This window comes from Rattus norvegicus, chromosome 1 (genome assembly GCF_021556685.1).
Source record: "Rattus norvegicus strain SHRSP/BbbUtx chromosome 1, alternate assembly SHRSP_T2T, whole genome shotgun sequence".
NCBI classification, from domain to species: domain Eukaryota; kingdom Metazoa; phylum Chordata; class Mammalia; order Rodentia; family Muridae; genus Rattus; species Rattus norvegicus.
In genome coordinates, this window is record NC_141534.1 from 57,079,262 (window position 1) to 57,090,085 (window position 10,824).

The following is a 10,824-nucleotide window of genomic DNA, read 5'->3' on the forward strand; positions in this document are numbered from 1 at the left end:
TGTGTGTGAGCTTCTGTATGTGTGTTTAGATCAGTGTGTGTTTGGGAGGAGGGTGGCTTGTGTATGTGGGGGGGGCACGCATGTGTGTATATGTGTGTGTGTTTTCTTTTACCTTTACTTGAATGTGTGAGTACCTGTTTGTGTGTGTATACATGTGTGTATGTGTGTTTCTGTAGGTATTCCTGTGGATGACTGTGAGTACATCATGTGTGTGTGTGTGTGTGTGTGTGTGTGTGTGAGTGTCTGTGCCTTGTATGTCTACTAGTTGTTGGTGTGAGAACACCTGTGTGAGGAAAAGTGTTAAGGCCATCAGTCACCTTGGCCATTGTTTCTAAGGTAAGCGTCTCCCTTATGTTTTTCAAGTTTATTTATTTGTTTATTCACTTTACATCCAAATCATAGTCTCTCCCTCTCTCCTCTTCTCCTAGACCCACCTCACATGCCTCTCTTTCCCTAAGTCCCTTCTTTTCTCAGAAAAGGAGAGCCCAGCTTCTTGGGTATCACCCTGCCCTGGGGCATCTAGTCCTACCAGGAATAAGCATATCCTCACCCACAGAAAATGCTGCCCATCTAGGGGAAAGGGATCAAAGGCAGGCAACATTGCAAGCGAGCCTCTGCTCTAATTGTTGAGAAACCTACCTGAAGAGGAGCTGCACATCTGCTACAAATATGTAGGAGGCCTAGGTTTAGCCCCCGCATGCTGTTTGGTCGGTGGTTCAATCTCTGTGAGCCCTCATGCGCCCAAGTTGGTTGACTCTGTGGTTCTTCTTGTGGTGTCCTTGTCCCTCTGACTTTCTCAATTCTACTTCGTTTTTCCACAAGACTCCTCAAGCTCCCCCTAACATTTTTTTTCTTTTTTTTCAGAGCTGGGGACTGAACCCAGGGCCTTGCACTTGCTAGGCAAGCGCTCTACCACTGAACTAAATCCCCAACTCTCCCCCTAACATTTACCTCTAGGTCTCTACATCTGTTACCATCAGGTGCTGGAGGAAGCCTGGCAGAAGACAGTTACATCAGGTCCTGTCTGCAATTCCTAGACTATCTTTAATAGTGCTCTCTCCCATGGGGTGCATCTCAGCGTCACTGCTTGGACTTTCCCTCAATCTCTGCTCCATCTTTATCCCTGAACATCTTGCACTTGGGACAAATTTGGGGTTAAAGCTTTTATGGATTGGTTACTGTCTCCCTCCCATACTGGAAATCCTGCCTGCCTACAGAAGTCCACTTCAGTCTCTCCAACCCCAACTGCTAGTAGTCTCATCACTCTCGTAGACTCCCTTGAGCTTTCTGAAAGAAAGAAAGAAAGAAAGAAAGAAAGAAAGGAGGAAAAGGAAACAAGCACACAGAAAGAGGGGGAGGTGGAAGAGTGGAAGGACAGGGATAGGGAGAGGGAGAGAGAGGGGCAGAGAGAGAGAGAGACAGAGAGATACAGAGAGAGACACAGAGGGAGAGAGAGACAGAGAGACAGAGAGAGACAGAGACAGAGACAGAAACAGAGAGAGAGACAGAGTAGATGGATAGATGCTGCTGTAGTGAACTTAATCCCTTTAAAGTAGGCCTTCTTCTGGAGATAGTAACACCAGTCAGCCTGCTTGGAGTTTTGCCTTTCAGTGTCTTACAGCTTGTTACCCAGCAACTAACTATAAATAAGAACCACAGGGCAGGGAACTCAAACCTGTGAGGCCTGCCCTTAATTCTAACAACTCCCACGCCTGAGCCTAGGACAACTTGTCTCCTCGAGGCTCAGCGTAGCTATCTGTGACATAGCTGGTTCTTTTCCAGTGATGATGTCTTGTCTTGACACCAGTGCCTCCATCCTCTGTGTAAGGACTGTGCATGCCCCTTACCACTCGACTTTACCCTCCCAGCAGCACCCTGTTCCAGTTGTACTTTTGTTGTGATGAAATACCCTGAGAAAAGCTACATGCCTTTGGGATGAAGAAGAATGCTTACTGCTGCATAGAGCACTTGCTATGTTCCTATTTAGCTGTCAGGGAGCCAACAGAGGACATCAGGAAGGACAGGCATCAGAAAGTGTTGCCCCTAAGCCTACTGCAAAAGCAGCCAGCCAAGTGGTATTCTTGTTGAGGTAATTATCCTTGTTTGAGTGGCATCCACCCCATAGCTCAGTGTCTACTGTGGTCACAGGAGCCCTGTTCTGACCTGCAGAGGCAGTTCCCACTCCCATTTCAAATACATCTGGCTTCTACCAAGAAGCATGGCTAAGAAATGAGTATTTATTTTACTCCGCTGGAACACTGGCTTCCTCTATCTCCTCCATGGGACTCGATTAACTTGATTTTAAAGAAAGACACATTCTTCTTAGAAACCCTGCACAGCTTCCTTCCCAAAAATTCTCACAGGAAATACAAATCCCGTGATGAAAAAGCTTTTGGATCTCAGCACTTGGATCCCTCTTCTCGTTCCCTCTGAGTTACCAGCACAGAGACCAGCTAAGAGGTTCTATGTGAGGCATGTGGAGGCAGCAGGGCCAGTTCCTGCACGCCTAATGTTCCACCAGCCCCCTTGCACAGGTACACTTTACCGGACAGACCCTTGGCTGCTCTGGGCTTCCAGAGCTTGTCCTACAGTCCTGTCTGTCTGAGCATGAGATGAGGACAAGGGGACTGGGCCTCTCTGTCTGCAGGGCTGGCCTGGGGGCAAGTAAGATGCAAAAGCAAAAGGCCTGGGGTGAGATGGGAGTCATGTGAAATACTTACTCCTGGGCCCAAGGCGGTCAGGAAGTCCCAGCCTCTCCCTCCTTTATCTGGCGCTGGGTAATAGGGCCCACCTCAGGGCCAAGAAGGTCATGTGTCCTAATGGGGTCCTTACATGCTGGACCACTGTGTGCTGGTCATAGTCTGCCTCTAAGTGGCCTCCATAGGATTGGGCGCTGGGAGTTCCTGTCCCTTCTGTCAAATTTGTTACTCCTTCAGGTGCCTCACCGGCATGCTTCACTGTCACCAGTGACAAGGCAGAGCCCCCACTTCCGGTATCGCCTCTATGGATGCCCAAAGGCCTCCAAGTGGCTCTGCATCCTCAATCGCCTCCTCTGTCAGCCCAGTCTCTGCTCTCTCAGCACAGCTAGCAATGGTGAGACAACCATTGCACAGACCTAGGTGTCTAAAATGACTGAGGCCACGAGCATGGACAGACAGGGCCGTGGACGCAGGAACCCAGCACTGAGCCATGACAACGAACATTCTAAGAGCTCGCTAAGGACACTGTGCTCCTAAGGCCTTCAGTTTTTATAACAGGGCCTCTCCCTTTCTCACTCACAGCCCTCTGAGATCCAGCCTAATCCGGACAGACCCTGGAATTCTCTGGGAGACTGTTGGACTGGGTGTGGTGGGTTCCTCTGTGCAGAGCACTAGGTCCTCAACCCTGGACCCTTAGGTGGCTTCCTCCCAGGAAACCCCTCAGAGCCCCTCCTGACAGGCCCAGCTCTCATTCTTCTACATCAGCAGCTCTCAACCTGTAGGTCGTTCCCCTTTGGGGGTCAATTCACAAGGGTCACCTAAGACCATCAGAAAACACAGATATTTACATTAGGATTCATAACAGCAGGAAAATTACAGTTATGAAGTAGCACCAGAAATAGTTTTATGATTAGGGGGTCACCACAATTCAAGGAATGATATTAAAGGGTCGCAGCATTAGGAAGGTTGAGAACCACATTATTCACCATCTGAGTCACAGCCTACCTAGGCCAAGTATTCATCTGGGTGAGACAGCACTCTCAGAGATGACCTAGCAGACAGTGGTGGTCGTGTTTAGAGACTGTACTCTGGCAAGGAGGAGGACGCTTGGATTTCTGGGCCATTCTCAAGTTGTAATTGTACAGTTCAACAACCTTTGTAATAAAAATCTCAGGCAGGTAGAAACTGTCTTTGCTTGCATCAAGTGGCACAAGTTCCTCCGTTCTTCAGAAGTTTCAGGTCCCTTCCTCAGGGTCCCACCTGGTGACCTGCACTGGCAGGAAGACGGGGCAGACGATTCCCATCCTTTGAAAGACACCTCAGCTGGAGAGTGCATGTGCACAGGAGGCAAGGAAGATGGCAGTCTGGGGAGAACTGGTTGCCTTCTGTCCCGGCTGGACATTTTTCATTCAAGGTACAATGTAAGGCCCCATCATGTTGCTCTCTCCTATGTTTTCACAAAACGAATCAAGAGTTGGGAGCTTCTTATTGTTGATGCTGTTTGGCGAGGAACAGAAAGGATTCTCCTTTGCTCCTCTCAGAACTTAGGATTTTTAAATAAAAATTATTCTTTAAACATGTGTCCATTTTAATAATTCTTGACAGTTAAGAGACCTATACGATTTGGAAGTGTTGGCACATATGTTGAATGGTGCCTACCACCATGTTTAAAACAGTTTTTCAAAATCTTCCCTATCAGGGTCAGGAGAGATGACTCAGTAACAAAGAACCATTGCTGCTCTTGCAGAGGACCAAGGTTACCCAGCATGCATGGTGACTTATAGTCATCAGTAACTCTAGTCCCAGGATCCAGTGGCCTTTTCTGGCTTCCGTGGGTACTACATATACACATGTACATACACACACACACACACACACACACACACACACACACACACACACACACTTGTACACAAATTTTTTAAAAATATTTACAAATATTTACAGAGTCCTTCGTCAGTTACCAATTCTTCTGCCATCTCTGCCTTTCCTTAGTCCCAATTATTTTGTTTCGCGCCCTGAGACACACCCAGTCCCTCACAGGCTGTAGCTCTTGGGAGAGTGGACCCTGAGCCTTGACTGAGCAGCACTTGGGAGCTGGCTCTGGACTCTAGAATAGAGGTGAGCCTGAGGGCAGGAGAGCTGACCCTGTGTGCTGCCAAAGGCAGCATTGGGTGGCCTATGGAGCAGCGCTGGAGAGCTCGCCCTGGGACTGTGGATAAGGGAGAGCCTGTGACTGACCGGTTCATCCATCCACAGCCACTTGGGATTGAGTTCCTTGGGTCAGCAGGAGGTTGGAATCACTGACTCCTGTCTTCATAGTCCCTGAGTTAGGTCACAACCTGAGCCAGGCTCCCTCGTGTGGTTAATGGTAAGGACCGGAGACAAGACTGTCTTCCATTGGTAATGAATGACTAGAACTCAGGAATTGCACTGGTAATGAATGACTCACCCTCAGTTCCACCCTCCTCACCATTTCATCCCCATATTCCCTGTTAGGAAGCTCCAGCAAATCTCATTTTAATGAAGTGTGTGGCTACACCATTCCTGGTTTCCCTTTTCCCTCCCCACATACCCTCCCTTCTCCTTTTTTTGTTTTTTTTTTTGTTTTGTTTTTTTTTGACATGAGGTCCTTCAATGACATCCCTGGCTGTCCTGAAATTCATTACATAAGTCAGATTGGCCTTAAACTGGAAGAGATCCTCCTGCTTCTGTCTCCAATGTGCTGGGATTAAAAGTGTGCACCACTACCTCCCAGACCCATTTCAGTTTTCTTCATTAAGCAAAAGCAGCTTGTACAAAGCAAGCACAGATGCCCACTGAGACTAATCGTACCTAGAAATACATTGTTTCAAGTAACTTCTCCTTTTCCTGTGTATTGTGTGATACTTGAGAAAACTTCCTTCTCATAAACTTCAACACAAAAGGTTTTTTTTTAAATAGCTTGTAAACTTCAAGTCATAAAAGATGCAATTAATTAGTTAATTTGGACACATAGATTTTCTGAAACATTTTATACAAAAGAAAAAATAGCATGTGTCAAAGTAAAGAGGAAAAAAATATCATGAGGGGTGGGGGTGGTTGAGTGATTCCACATAAAAAAGTAGTCTTCTCAGTATCTATGACCAAAAGTGGCCAAGAGGGAAAAAAGTGCTTCAATTACTCAATAGAAAATTAAAGGGGGTAAGAATGCATGGTTTACAGAAACATCACCAGTCCATAAACATCCAGAAATACCTGGGTGCACGCACAGTGCTGAGATGCCAATTAAAACACACAGATGGTTTTAATCAGCTGGATGGGTGAAGTCAAGTGCTGTACCACACGATGAGCCCTGTGCACCAGTTTGCACTCTGCTGGAGAACTCTGCGTGGATACACACCCAGGAAAGCAATCAACACCGCTTACATATTACACATATGTGCCCTCTTTGTCATTCCATGAGCTGGCCAATCTCTTAGAAGCAGCAGCACATGGGAGAGAGGACCCTGAACCTTGATTGTGTGGAGGTGAGCAGGGCCTGAGGAAATGAGTATAGAAATTCTGCCCCTGACTCCTGCCAATGGCAACACCGGGTGGCCTGGTCAGAGCACTAGACTGGCCATTTAGCCCCAGGGATTTGCCTGGCACCATCTTCCCAGTCCCGGGATTGGAAGTGTGCACTACCATGCTTGGATCTTCTCTTCTCTTCTCTTCTCTTCTCTTCTCTTCTCTTCTCTTCTCTTCTCTTCTCTTCTCTTCTCTTCTCTCTTCTCTTCTCTCTTCCTCCTCCTCCTCTCCCTCCCCCTCCCCCTCCCCCTCCCCCTCCCTCTCCCTCTCCCTCTCCCTCTCTATCTTCATGGTTTATTTTGTAGCCACTGCTGTCCTGGAATGCCCTCTGTAGACCAGGCTGGCCTCAGGCTCACATAGATCTGCCCGCCTCTGCCCATCGAGTGTTGGGATTAAAGGCAGCTCTAGCCCCACCCAGCTGTTTTGTTTTATTAATATGTGTATTAGAGAGTGAACTCAGGTCTTCAGACTTACAAGGTGAGTACTTTACTGAGTATGCTATTCATTTCCCCAGCTTGCTAAAATGAGCAATTGAATAGATATTTACTATATCATAAAATAAAAATAACTCCATCGCATGGCAATTACACTGTTAGAAATCGGTGGGAAGAGGGCACTGTTTTACATATGACAGTATGTTCATTGTTTGGCCTACGGAGACAGCTGGGTCCCAGTTTAGCTCCTGTCCACAGACAGCGATGTATTGTTTTCGTTGTCTGTAGAGAGAAAATATGGCCTTGCTTAGGATTGGAGATGGAAAAACAAGCCCCATGAGGACGTCGAGGATATGCTGGAATCAGATTTGAGAAGCTGAGTCTGGGCAGTTGACCATTTGTGAAATCATGGTATCCCTTGTACAATGGGGTTTAAAAGCAAAGGATTGGCAGCCATCCAAACATTCCTTAAAGGGGTCTGGCTGAATAAATTATACCTCATTTGTAGAAGGGGATTCTATGCAATCGTTAAGACAGCAGAGCAGCAGTGTGTGCACTGATGTGCACTTCTCTCCAAAGGAGTGGCTCTGCTGTGTGGGGATGAAGGGAGCCTCATTCAGTACAAGCAGAGCACCAGCGGGGCCTGCCGCCCTTTATGTCAGCACCGAGTTCCCTGTGGGACTCCCTGGTGTTGGCAGTTTGTACACACACTGTGCCTTATGAGTCCTTTGTTTCTGCTAATTGTATAATGTGTGGTGTGTGTGTGTGTGTGTGTATTTGTGTGTGTTTGTGTGTGTTTGTGTGTGTTTGTGTGTGTTTGCGTGTGTGTCTGTGTGTCTGTGTGTGTATGTGTATGTATGTGTGTGTGTCTGTGTATGTATGTGTGTGTGTGTCTGTGTGTGTGTACTCAGTAAAAGAATTACCTAATTAAGTGATATAAATTAAAAACTTAATCTACATTGTAGCTTCTTCTAAAAATGAAGTTCATAAGTACGTGGGAAAGCACCCAGCCCATTGAATGCACTCCACAATGGAGAACTCCTATAGTAACAAAGGCAATCACTAAGTCTAAATAGCAGAACAGCTCTAACTCTGTTCTTTAACTTTCCCTCCTCAAGTTACATATTGGAATGGGCCCCTACTTGTCTCTCTTGAGGTGATCCTAGGGTGGTCTGAAAAGCACTGTGCTGTCACATCCCCAAAGTATCTGGTAAGCTGCTATTATCAAGTGCTAACCAGTCTGTGTGTACTGTTTGCTATTCATAGTCAGAGCACTGCCTTTTCTTTTGCCCTGGGGTTTTGTCATCAACCTCCATTGGAGAAAGCCCTCTGCAGTCCCAGGACCTTCCCACCCACTTCCATCACTGCTGGGTCTCCTCCCCTCCCCTCCCCTGGGATGTCCAATTCTCACTGAGGATTCGCCTCTCTCTTGAGGTTTTCATACTTGTGAATGTCCCGTGGACACTCTCTTGTCCCAAGAGCACACTAGTGCTCAAGTCCTCATTCTGTGCTTCAGCTGCTCTTAGTGACTGAAGCTCTCAGATAACACAGATGCTTCCCACCACACACAACACCCACATTTACATTTAAGATTCCGTCTGTGAAGAAAAATGTCACACAGAGAGAAACTGAAGTTTACCTTATTCCACAGTTCAAACAAATGAAGCAGGATTTAGTCTTCGCCAGCACACAGCTTAATATGCCAGGCTACTGTGTCCAGACTCCTGTGGGTCCTGCTCAGCTGTGGGAATTCCACCGCATCCCCACCCCCACCCATCCTACTGATGCACCTTCTGTCTTCGAGTGTGTTCACCCTCTGAAAGCCTGACGTGGGTTAAATTCATAAGGTCTTGGAATCTGACTGGCTGGTCCCTTAGTTTGTCTTGCCTGGTCCTATGTGTCGTTTGCTGAGATTTCTGGACTGTGCTAGCTGCATGCCTTGCTCTCTGCTGCTTGACTGTTACCTTTTTAAGGTAGAATACAGAGATGGAAGACAGAAAGACACAGGAGTCCGACCTTCACCAGATGGGACTGTGTTTATTAGTGCACACAGAGAGGGGCAGCCTCTCTCCCGAGGAAGACTGAGGGGCCTGCCAGGGGGGAAACACTGACTATGAATCCTTACACGAGTCAGGTATGGGGCTTGGTACTAAGGAAATGCTGAAGCCATAACCCATGTCTCTCCCTCCTGAAACTGTTTGCCCACGGGTGACAGAAAGCCTCTACAGAGCTTCTTTTCTGTGCTGACCCATGAGGTTGAAAAAGTTGTCTGTAGTCCAGGAATCCGGCTGCTCTATTGTTGACTGTGGTTGCAATGTGACCAGATGAGCCTGCTCCTGCATCTGTGATTGTCCTGTAATAAGGAACGGTTACCTAGAACTGTGAGCAGGAATAAACCCACCCCACTCTGCTAAGGAGCTTCTGTCAGAGTGTTTATTCACAGAAAAGAAACAGAGACATGAAAGGAAGATGGAGGCACATCGACGAGGGGGAGATCTGACCCAACGCAAACCCAGGAACTACTCCAACATCTGATTCCTTTCTTTTTCTTTCTTTCTTTTTCCTTTTTTCTTTTCTTTTATTTTTTTTGAGTTAAAGACAAATCTTTATTTTTAAACTCTCATCTACCAAATTAGTATTTCCTACCAACTCGGGGAGCAGAGACCTTCACAGGCTTCACGATCTATTGTTTAGTGGTTGTCTTTGTGGGGGCCTTGGCAGCAGCCATTGCTGTCTTCTTTGATGCCTGCTTAGCCTTTTTTGCTTCCTTGGCAGCTCTGATAGCCTGTTCTCGCTGAGCTTTCCTAACTTCTGGTTTCTGATTCCTCTTGGCCATTATATCAGCCAGAGAAGCGCCCGTGATGGCCTGCTGGAATTTGACTGCAAACGGGTTCCTTTCTTTTGAATTTCTTCCAACTGTCCTTCCTTGTGTTTTCTTCTGGACAGGACAGTCCAGTTAATTTGCCGAGGGTTCCTTTGGAAAGGAATGCAGACTCACATTTGGCATTAAGAAACTGGAAATCCGGGGCTGGGGATTTAGCTCAGTGGTAGAGCGCTTACCTAGGAAGCTCAAGGCCCTGGGTTCGGTCCCCAGCTCCGAAAAAAAAGAACAAAAAAAAAAAAAAGAAAAAAAAAAGAAACTGGAAATCCTTCCCATCAGTCCTGGCATAGCGCCGCCCGTGTCCAGAGTAGATCTTCTACCTGCTAAAACTGCACAGCTCGACCTTCATGGTGACAGATGTCCCTGATTCCTTTCAAACACACCCTCTCTGTGTGCTTTTTCTGATAATGATTTTTAAAAATGCATTCCTTTCTTTGGTGTGATTTTAAGTTTAAAATAAACACTGCTGCAAAAAGCCACATAAAAGTTAGATATTTCTAGCGGAAAATTATCTTGATTTTGAAAGATGTGTATGATTTACTTCCAAGATGAAACCAGCATGAAACTTGATCCCACTGATTCCACAGCTTGCTATCACTGGAGAGCCAATCTCCACAGCAGGTTCGCTGTTCTGGGATGACTTTAGCCTCTCCAGGAGGTGGGAAGCAGGCAAGAGGCTCCCTTAAGTGCAGCAGAGGGTCAGGGGGTGGGGTGTGGTGGTTGTGGTATACACTGGGTAAGACAGACTGGAAAAAGGGGCCTTGCCAGCCAAACCAAGTCTAACAAGAGGTTCTTCTCTCTGCACTCTAAAGTAGACTTTGGGGACACTCCAGTAAGAATTACTCGTCCTGAGACAAAGTTCTTCAAACGCTAAGGAAATTTTTGCCAAGGCTCCATCTAAACACAGTTAGACACATACGTAAGTTGTTGACGCTGAAGGCTGGTCAACTCATAAAGGAATTCTCTTTTAACTGATTAAGAGCCAACTTAGAGGACACATTCTACTTTGCAGACTAAATTATTGCCTGGTTCTAGAGTTGTAAAGAATGCCCATTAAGATCTTTAATTAAACAAATCCGCATTTAAGAAACTCCTAGATTCTGAAACTTGGTTCTGAACATGCTATGTTAGCAAGCTATGAAGCAGACATGGTCTGGAGACCTGCAGACACTGCCTGCAGACTTCCCTTTGCAGAGGATACACTTTTGGCAAAGCATTTGCAAACACCACTAGCCAGAGGACACTGGCCATAAGTCCCTGT

General features: G+C 46.7%; 1 pseudogene; it reads right to left on the reverse strand.

Moving 5' to 3' along the window:
• Positions 1-9,314: 9,314 nt before the first annotated feature.
• On the reverse strand, positions 9,315-9,918 carry LOC134484867 (large ribosomal subunit protein eL24-like; annotated as a pseudogene).
• Between the last annotated feature and the right edge of the window lie 906 nt (positions 9,919-10,824).